This window comes from Arachis hypogaea, chromosome 20, assembly GCF_003086295.3.
Source record: "Arachis hypogaea cultivar Tifrunner chromosome 20, arahy.Tifrunner.gnm2.J5K5, whole genome shotgun sequence".
Lineage (NCBI taxonomy): Eukaryota > Viridiplantae > Streptophyta > Magnoliopsida > Fabales > Fabaceae > Arachis > Arachis hypogaea.
In genome coordinates this window covers 134,560,335-134,570,241 of record NC_092055.1, presented here as the reverse complement: position 1 = coordinate 134,570,241, position 9,907 = coordinate 134,560,335, and positions in this window count along the sequence as shown.

Sequence of the window (9,907 nt, the reverse complement as noted above, 5' to 3'; positions counted from 1 at the left end):
AGAAGAAGTCATAAGCATAGAAAAAAGGGCGATCATTAACAACCCGAGTAGAGAAACAAACTCTCTCCTCAGAAGAGGGAGGGACAATTTCATAATTCTTCTCATCACCAGGATTACTACAGACCCTATGAAATTGCCTAAGCTGCGCGCAAAACTCGGAATCAACCAAAGAGACACACATAAGAACCATCGAGTCCACCCAATTGGCCATGCCCTCGGGAACCTGGGAAGACATCTCTACAACGTTATTGCGAGAAGACATGAGGCCAACTAAATCCTATAATAAGAAAAGAAGAGTGGATTACTAATTAAACATCTCGGATGAGGGGCAAAACAACTCGACAGACGAACAAACAAGAAAGGAAAACCCCAAGACTCAAACCAAAGCCCTGGGGCATCCTTTGGAGGCAGTAACAAAGCAAGGTTTCAAGAAAATTCTACAGCTTACGTCCCGGCACTCATCAAAGGAGAAAATAAGGTTTCAAACGAAAACAAAGGAAGTAAAAAACACAAAGTCACTACCTTTCTACAGTCTATCAGCCAAAGCATTGTCAAAATAAAAAATGCCCAGCAGAAAATCACCAAAGACGCAAACTTTTTCAGAATCAAGCAAAACCACCATCGAAGGCACAAGCAGAAAAAACAACAAACATGCAAAAGCCCAAATTTTTAGATTCAGACAACAAGAAAAGAAAAAAGATTCACACCAAAAATGAAGAAATTCCAGAACATATCAGGTACAGTAAAAGCAGAAAAGATTCAAACTTTCTCTGAGCAAAATTCAAAAAATAGACATATAAAGAAACAGAGGAAGAAAATCAAACCTGGAAAATAAGAAGGAAGCTGAAGAGAAGAAGCACCAAAGCCACCCCTCGAAGCGGAAAACTGCGAAGATAGAAGGAGAAATCTGGAAATCACCCCTCTTCCTCAGAAAGCAGTAGCAGAACAGGCGTTGTAGGAAGGAACTACGAAAGAAACAGAAAATGAGAGAGTAAAGGAAGAAGTTACGAAGAAGAGCGAAGAAGAGAAACCATTTTTTTGATTGAGAGATTCAAAATAAAAGCCAAGAGAAAACGGGGCAATTAATACCAATTAATGAATGTATTAAACCCTCTCACGTTCCCAAAAAACAAAGCACTGATATAAAAGCGTGCGCTTTTAGAGGAAAACGTTCTACATTCAAAAAGAGTCTACAAAAGGAAGAAATCAACAAAATGCTTGAACTCGGTCTCACTAAAGATCGAAGTCAAAGGACTCGACCTCAAAAAAGAAGACCGAGCTCAAGCAGGGGCGCTGTTCATACCCTGGGTCGAGCTACCCGACCCGGAATGATTGGCGACAAAGCGACCGACCTCTTCAGGTCAGACTACCCGACCTCTTCTAAAAGAGCTCGGCCAAATCGACAGGAAAGCCCAATAAAGGGCCCAAATAGAGGAACACGACCCAAATCCAAAGGCTATCCCAGCCTATAGAAATAAAGGCGGTTCCCTTGAAGATAAGCTGACTTCATCCAAAACAGGATAAGATAAGATAAGATAACTGGCTTATCTTATCAGAAAGGTCAGCCCACACTACTATAAATACACTGGAGCACCCAGGTATAACATATACTCTGATTCTACATAAAAATCTGCTTAATACTCGTGCTAACTTAAGCATCGGAGTCTCTTGCAGGTACCCCCCACCCTCCGGTGGTCAAGGATCAGTAGTGCAGCAAGTCCAACAAGTCGGACACAATAGCTCCGGCCGCCACCAGCCAGCCGGACACGCCATCTCCGACCAGTACAGAAGATCTCATCCGAGATTAACCTCCAGTTTCAGGTAACCCTCGGAACAGTCACGATTTAAAAAAGAGTGACCTAAAACAGATCTATGGTCATGGTTTTGAGGGATGACCTAAATGGATCTATGGTCACGGTTTTAAAAAATGACCATAGCTACTTTATGGTCATGGTTTAAAACTAGAGTGACCATAGAGTAGTTATGGTCATGGTTTAAAATAGGGTGACCATAGAGTAAGCTATGGTCATGATTAAAAATCATGGCCTAAAGTGTTAAGTAGAAAACAATACAAAAACCGTTATCATAGATTAAAAAAAATCGTAATCATAGATCTATGACCCGAGAAAATATGTCATGGTTCAAAAATCCTGACCTAAAGTCCAAAATCATGACTATAGGTCTATGGTCATCTTTTCACTAACTATGGTAACGGTTTTTCACCGTGACCAGAGACCAAATTTTTTGTAGTGAAACTAACCTAAAATAAAATAAAATAAAAATCAAATAAAATAATTTAAAATTGACTAAAATAAATTTATTAATTATAAAAAAATTAAAGTAATCTAATTTAACAAATTAACCTAACATAAATTTCAACACAAAATGGGATAAGGCTATTATAATATATTAAAGATAAGCTAAAATTATAAATAAAATAATTATAACATATTAATTTTATCTAACTAATTTGAAAAAAGTATTAATCTAAATACTCTTTAAATACACCACATATAATATTATTCAATATAATATAACAAAAATTAAATTTAATATTATCTAAACTAAATATAATCATTATCTATTCTATTAATATCTAAATAATTATTTTTATAATATTTAATAATTATTTTTACATAATATCTATTCTAAATAATTAAATATAATGACATTATAAAAAAACATACTTAAAAAGAAGATAAGCTCTAATTAAGCAACAACGACCTAAGCAAGAAGCCTATATCCAATGGAAGCCCACCTCTAAGAAAATGGATCAATATTAATTCTGATGGTGCATCGGCGGGCAATCCAGGATAGGCGGATTGTGGAGGTGTGTTTAGGGATGAGTATGGAAGATGAATAGTAGATGTTCTGGACAAGAATAAACCTGTAAATGCTAATTAAGCGAGGCTATTAAATCATGATCTCGTTAAATTAGGAAATAATAAATATTGCATAAATGATAATTAATCTGCAACGTTTCCAAATCATGGCATTAAAAGGCAATAAATGCCTTAACGATTATCTTAGAAAATAGATATAAAAGGGAAAGGAAAACTTAGCAGGTAATTATTAATTAACATTCTCACATTCTCTCAACTCAAAATACTACTGACTTATGCATCATAGTGTCTTTGCAAATTGTCCTCCTGTTGGTCTGATTTTAGCGTCACTCACTTAGGATCTCCGAATCTCCCTAACTCGTGACCTTAGCACTTAGACGAACATTTAGTGCTGTTTGTGGGGATCCTATGAATTTGGAATCATGGCTGATAAGGAAGTGAGAATCCAATCTACCATCCACATTAAAACTCCTCTTAAGGAGATACAACATGAGCACAATGGACGTGAAACTTAGATAACTCCAGATCTCAATGAAAGGAAACATCAACATCAAAGCCCACTAGGTTATGGCCACCAAGATGGACAGAACACTGGAGATCGACCTTTCATGGAAATAGGAGAAGACTATGTCCACGCCATGCAAGAGATGCATCATCGAGTGTAAGAGTTGGAATGCCAACTTCCGAAACGATCCCAATCACAACAATCCTGTTCTCGATGTTGCTCGATGCTGGGACGACACGTAGTCACAACAGGAGATCACAGGAGCGAGAGAACATACGACGACAAGAGGATGATGATACCGATTTTACAAATCAATATCCGCAAAACTACTGGCAAGTGCACCGGATTGGATTAAGTAATACCATGGTGAGTGGGTTATCATTCCCACGTAGATTAATGGATTAAGCAAGTAATGATCAATTGATTATTCTAGTTAGACGATTCCATTTTGAATGGTGAACAATTGGTGATATAAGCTAGCATTTAAATGACTTGAACAAGAAGTAAATGAAAGCAATAAAATGACAAGAAAGTAAATGATGGGAATGTAAATAACTAGAAATTAAATTACAAGAATGTAAATAACTGGAAAGTAAATTGCAATAATGTAAATGGCAAGAATCAAAGTAAGGTAAGAATGGGAAGAAGATTGGGATCAAGAGATATTGTATTCTAAGGATCAATAGCTTTCATTTACTCTTCAATCATGCAATCATTAATCTCTTGGAAAATCATAAGTAATTGAATTCTAATTCCTTGGTAATTCAATTTCTCTTGACTTGATCAATTGTTAATTCCTTGATCACTTGTTAATTCCTTGATCACTTGCTCGTGAAAAGAGATGAAACATATTCTCTGATTTATCACCATACAATTCTTCAATATTCATATTATGATTGATTTAATGTCACATATCAATTCCATATCCATAATCATGAGAATTGGGAGAAAGAGTTTTCAAGCTTTGATTTCATGAATTCACTTTTCCAAGTGATCATAAAATCCAATTTGGATCTAAATTATTTTCCAATAGATTTAGATCTTTGATTAAGAACGAAGACTGTTTCTAAAGAAACAATTGAAATATTAATTGAAGATGAAGAAGAAATCATATTATTTCATGAATTACAACAGAGCTCTTTCCCCCAATGAGGAGAATTAGAAACTCATAACTAAAGAATTACAAAATGGGTATGAAAGAAAATGGAAGAGAGGGAGAGAGTGAGAAGAGAGTCCGAAGACTTCCCTCCAAGGTGTGTGTCAAGTGTGAGGTGTCCCCCCTATGTATAACCTATTACAAATTCAAAATGAAATTCAAATTAAAATTAAATGCACTTCCTAACTAACTATCCCTAGTGATCTTTCTTGCTCCCTTTTGGATCCTGAGCTTTGGTGAATTGTTGTGGGCTTGGTTGGGCTTGATGAGCTTCAGATGAAGTTAATGATTTGTCCATCTCAGGCACAAGTTGTGATATGCCATAAACCTTGTTTGAGGTCAAAATTGAAGCTTAAAGTGTGACCTTTGAAGTGTGCTTTAAGGGTGGAGTTTGAGACACCAAAATGTGGGATTTGAAGTGCCTTTTTAAGCCTTGAGTCCTCATGGAACTCGAAGGCGTTTGAGGCGCCAAAATGGGAAGAATGGCACTTGAGGCGCCAATTTATTGCACCAAATTGATCTCCCGGGGAATGGCGTTTGAGGAGCCAAAATGTGAAGAAGAATGGCGCTTGAGGCACAATTTTACTGCTCCTTGGGAGTGTGATTTTTGTAGGCGTCTAAAACGCCATAAATTTGGTGATTGTGGGGTGCTTTATTCATTGGGCGTCAAAAGATGATCATTGTTCGTGGCCCAAACAGAATGTCACCATAGATTATATTATATCGTTGAAAAGATATGAATGTCTACTTTCTAAAGCCACTAGAAGCGTGTCATTTAGAACTCTATAACTCATGCTATGTTCCTTCGAAGGAGAAGAGGTCTGCTAACGCCTCTGCAGGGACATACTGGGTGTGTTTTTCGCGGCAAAGAATGATGATTTTTACCCTCAGATTTAGTGTCCACCATAGACTATTATCCATGGTTGGAAAGCTATGGAAGTTAGCTTTCTAATGCCATTAGAATCACCTCATTTGAAACTTTATATCTTAAGTTATCTTTGTTGTAGTATGAAATGGTCAGGGTTGCAAATTCTCTTTGAACTTTTCTTGTGCTTGTTTCCACTCTTTTGCCACCTTGGAAGTATGCTTCCTCTATTAGTACTTTTGTTATTTCTTTTCCTATCATTTTCTACAAAAGTCATTAACTCAAAGCTATCAAAGCAATATTCAAATTAAGTAATAAAACACTTCATGATTGAGTATAATGCATTAACTTTCTATATGAAATAACCAAGAAAAACCACTCATGATGCATATGTATCACAACACCAAACTTGAACTTTGCTTGTCCTTAAGCAAATAGAAAAATCATGTAATCAACTTTCAAGGATTCAATCTTGACAAACCAAGGTATGAAGATTAGCAATTCTTAATGTTCTTGGTTGGCCGTTTCACTTAAGCATGCATCACTCACAAAAGAATTCTAAGTGTTGAGGTTTCTATCTTGATCACATTATGAAATCCTTTCTAATGTTCCTTCCTTGAAGCAAGCTTTTTGTCTTTCTCTTTTTTTTCTTAGCTTAGCTTCTTGGGTGCTTTGCACCATTTGTTTTAGCTTCGACTCTAAGTGCTTTGTTTTCTAGTATTATCACTTGATACGTAACCACCACAAGCATATGACTAGAGGACTCTTTGAGCCTTTTACTTGTTTCTTTCTTTTCTAGTCATTGATGCTCAGAGTCTTGAGCTTTGAGGGAGTGCTTTGCACTTGAGCCAAACCTTGACTCTAAGTATTTTGTTTTCAAGCCTTTTACTTGATACATAAACACCACAATTACTTGACTAATGATTTGTCATTAGTACTCAGAGCCTTCAGCTTTTCCATTCTTTTCCTTTTTCTTTTACTTGATAATTAATTGATAACTTTTTCTTTTTCAAGGTTTTCAAAATTGTAAATATTTCATAAAGCTTCTCTTGACTAAAATCTCAAACAATCAGGTTCAAATGTGTTGAGCTAAATAGTTATTTTATCCTTCCAATACTCATATGCTCATGCTAGTTTCTTCTTTAATTAGCCCCAGTTTGTTTTCATTTATGTTCATGATTCTTTCTTGCCTTGACTAGCCAATTTCAATATGGTGATTATGATAAAATAGCAATATGATGCAATTCACAATGAGACTTCTAATATGTTTATACTAGAAAGGAAGAACATACATGTATACAATAGAAATAGAAGACAATCATGCATTCAACTTAAAGTAGAGGAATCAAATAAGAGGAAAAGGAATTTAACCACTTTGTGGATCAATCATCATCACTGTTATCATCTTTCTCATTATCTTCCTCTCCAACACCAAACTTGGAATGATTGCTTGTCCTCAAACAACAAGTGAAAACAGTGGTGGTGGAATTGTGATTAATTATGACTGTCTTCAAAAAGTAATGTGAGTAATGCATGTTTTTATAAAGCAAGCAAAATTAAAAACAAAATAAAAGGAATACAAGAAACAGACAATGTGATTTCATGGAAAAGTGTGATGTGCATGGTACATTGGATGGAAAGTATGTGACAACACTAAACTTGGTATGATACTCTCATTTTAAAATTGTGCAAGTACCCCAGGGAGATTGAAATTCATATTGTTGCATGGCAACACCAAACTTGTTCTATGCAACCACATGCCAAATTATTTGAAAGTAAAAACTGAGTAAGAGATTTTGGAACTGACAGTTAAGTTGCCTCCCAACAAGTGCTCTTTTAATGTCATTAGCTTGACATGTTGGTTCTTGAATTTTCTTCTTCTTCTTCTAGTTGGTTAATAGAAAAGACTTCAGTGGAGGAGAGGAGAAAATTGATGTCCATAGATTTGATTGCCTCATAACAAGCTTTCTTTTATTGTTATTAACTTGATTCAACTTGCTTGTTAGGGTAGGGGCTAGATTGCTTTTTGTTGACCTGATCTTTTTTTCACAGATATTGTCTTTAGTTTATTAGTCACAATCCTTCTCTTAATGTTTTTCTTGATTGCCTTCACCTCTTCTGTTTCAGAACTTAGGTGTTGTGTAATGGTTGGAGGATCCCCTTTATCAAGAACTTCTTGGATTGATGGTTCAATTAAATCAACCATCCTACAACTCTTTGATTCATTGGAGTGTGAACTCCCTTGGTTGATTTTCTCTCTTTCTTTTGCATGATTTTGCATTGCTTCTTTTGGGAGGGACCTTACATGTTCTTTTGCCACCTCTTGTAGCCTCTGAGGATATAGAATCCTAGGCTTGTATGCCTCCACAACCTCTTTCTTCATTGGAATTTCACTTGGTACAGGGGCCTATTGGTCTTGCTTTTCTAACTCCTCCTTTGCAACCACAGTTTAATCTTCATTCTCCTTGCTAAGCACTACTCCACTCTTCAAGCTTATGGTCTTGCATTCTTTCCTTGGTCTAAGAAAGACATTGGTATATTTCTCATCAATAGGTTGTGTCATTGGCACTTCTAAGGTCCTTCTTGAGGCTTTTTATTTTTTTCTATTTGCTCTGGACTCTTGAATGAAGGAATTAATGGATTGGACAAATAAGATTGTTGTCTGGGAGAGTTGTTCTAGTGCAAGTTCAAAGGATGAAGGTTTGAAATGGTTTTATGGGTGTGTAGCTGTTGTAGTGAAGTTGTTTTGGGGGGTATGAAATGAGTTTTGTGTGCATTGAAATGAGTTTTGTGATTTTTGAAAAAAGTTTTGCGTATAGTGGAATGGATTTTATGGGTGGTGAAATAAATTTTGTGGGTTTTGAAAAAAATTTTGTGCTGAGACATACTCAAGTGGTGAAGGATTTTGATTTGAATAATTAGGAGATGAGGTTGGACAATTTTGCATAAATGCATCCACTGTTTGTTGTAGTTTGTTCAAGGCACGATCAAGAGATGATGGCTTTTGATGAATGGGATATGGAACATTGAATTCTCTTTGATTTTGACCTTCCCAACCACAATTTGGATAGTTGTTAATTTTATAAAAATGTGAATCATTTTGTGGCCTTGGAAAGTATCCCATTTGGTTTACTTGCTCATACCCTATCATTCCTTGTTCTTGATATTCCCAACTACAATCAAAATAGTAGCATGAATCATTTTGTGGTTGTGAAAAGTATCCCATGCAATTTGCTTGCCCAAAAGGTGATGTAAACTCCATCTTGCTTACTTTGTGAAAAAATACAATCACCAAGATATAGAGAAATTGAAATCTCCCTTGTCACAATTGAGGAAATTTCCAGTGAGGAAATAATACAATAGTTGAGTAGTAAAAGAAAAGAAAGAAATAAAAGCAAATAAATGACTAAAACAAAAAGAGAAAAAATGTCTAATCTAGGTAATCAATCAATCGATAGTTTGTTAATCACAATTAATCCCCAGCAACGACACCAAAAGCTTGATACGGATTTTACAAATCAATATACGCAAAACTACTGGCAAGTGCACCGGATCGCATCAAGTAATACCACAGTGAGTGGGTTATCGTTCCCACGGAGATTAATGGATTAAGCAAGCAATGATCAATTGATTATTCTAGTTAGACTATTCCATTTTGAATGGTGAACAATTGGTGATATAAGCTAGCATTTAAATGACTTGAACAAGAAGTAAATGAAAGCAATAAAATGACAAGAAAGTAAATGATGGGAATGTAAATAACTAGAAATTAAATTACAAGAATGTAAATAACTAGAAAGTAAATTGCAATAATGTAAATGGCAAGAATCAAAGTAAGATAAGAATGGGAAGAACATTGGGATCAAGAGATATTGTATTCTCAGGATCAATAGCTTTCATCTACTTTTCAATCATGCAATCATTAATCTCTTGGCAAATCATAAGTAATTGAATTCTAATTCCTTGATAATTCAATTTCTCTTGACTTGATCAATTGTTAATTCCTTGATCACTTGCTCATGAAAAGAGATGAAGCATATTCTCTGATTTATCACCATACAATTTTTCAATATTCATATTATGATTGATTTAATGTCACATATCAATTCCATATCCATAATCATGAGAATTGGGAGAAAGAGTTTTCAAGCTTTGATTTCATGAATTCACTTTTCCAAGTGATCATAAAACCTAATTTGGATCTAAATTATTTTCCAATAGATTCAGATCATTTGATGAAGAACGAAGACTATTTCTAAAGAAACAATTGAATGATGAATTGAAGATGAAGAAGAAATCATATTATTTCATGAATTACAACAGAGCTCCTTCCTGCAATGAGAAGAATTAGAAACTCATAACTAAAAAATTACAAAATGGGTATGAAAGAAAATGGAAGAGAGGGAGAGAGTGTGAAAAGAGTCCAAAGACTCCCCTCCTAGGTGTGTGTCAAGTGTGAGGTATCCCCACTATTTATAACCTATTACAAATTTAAAATGAAATTCAAATTAAAATCAAATGAACTTCTTAACTAACTA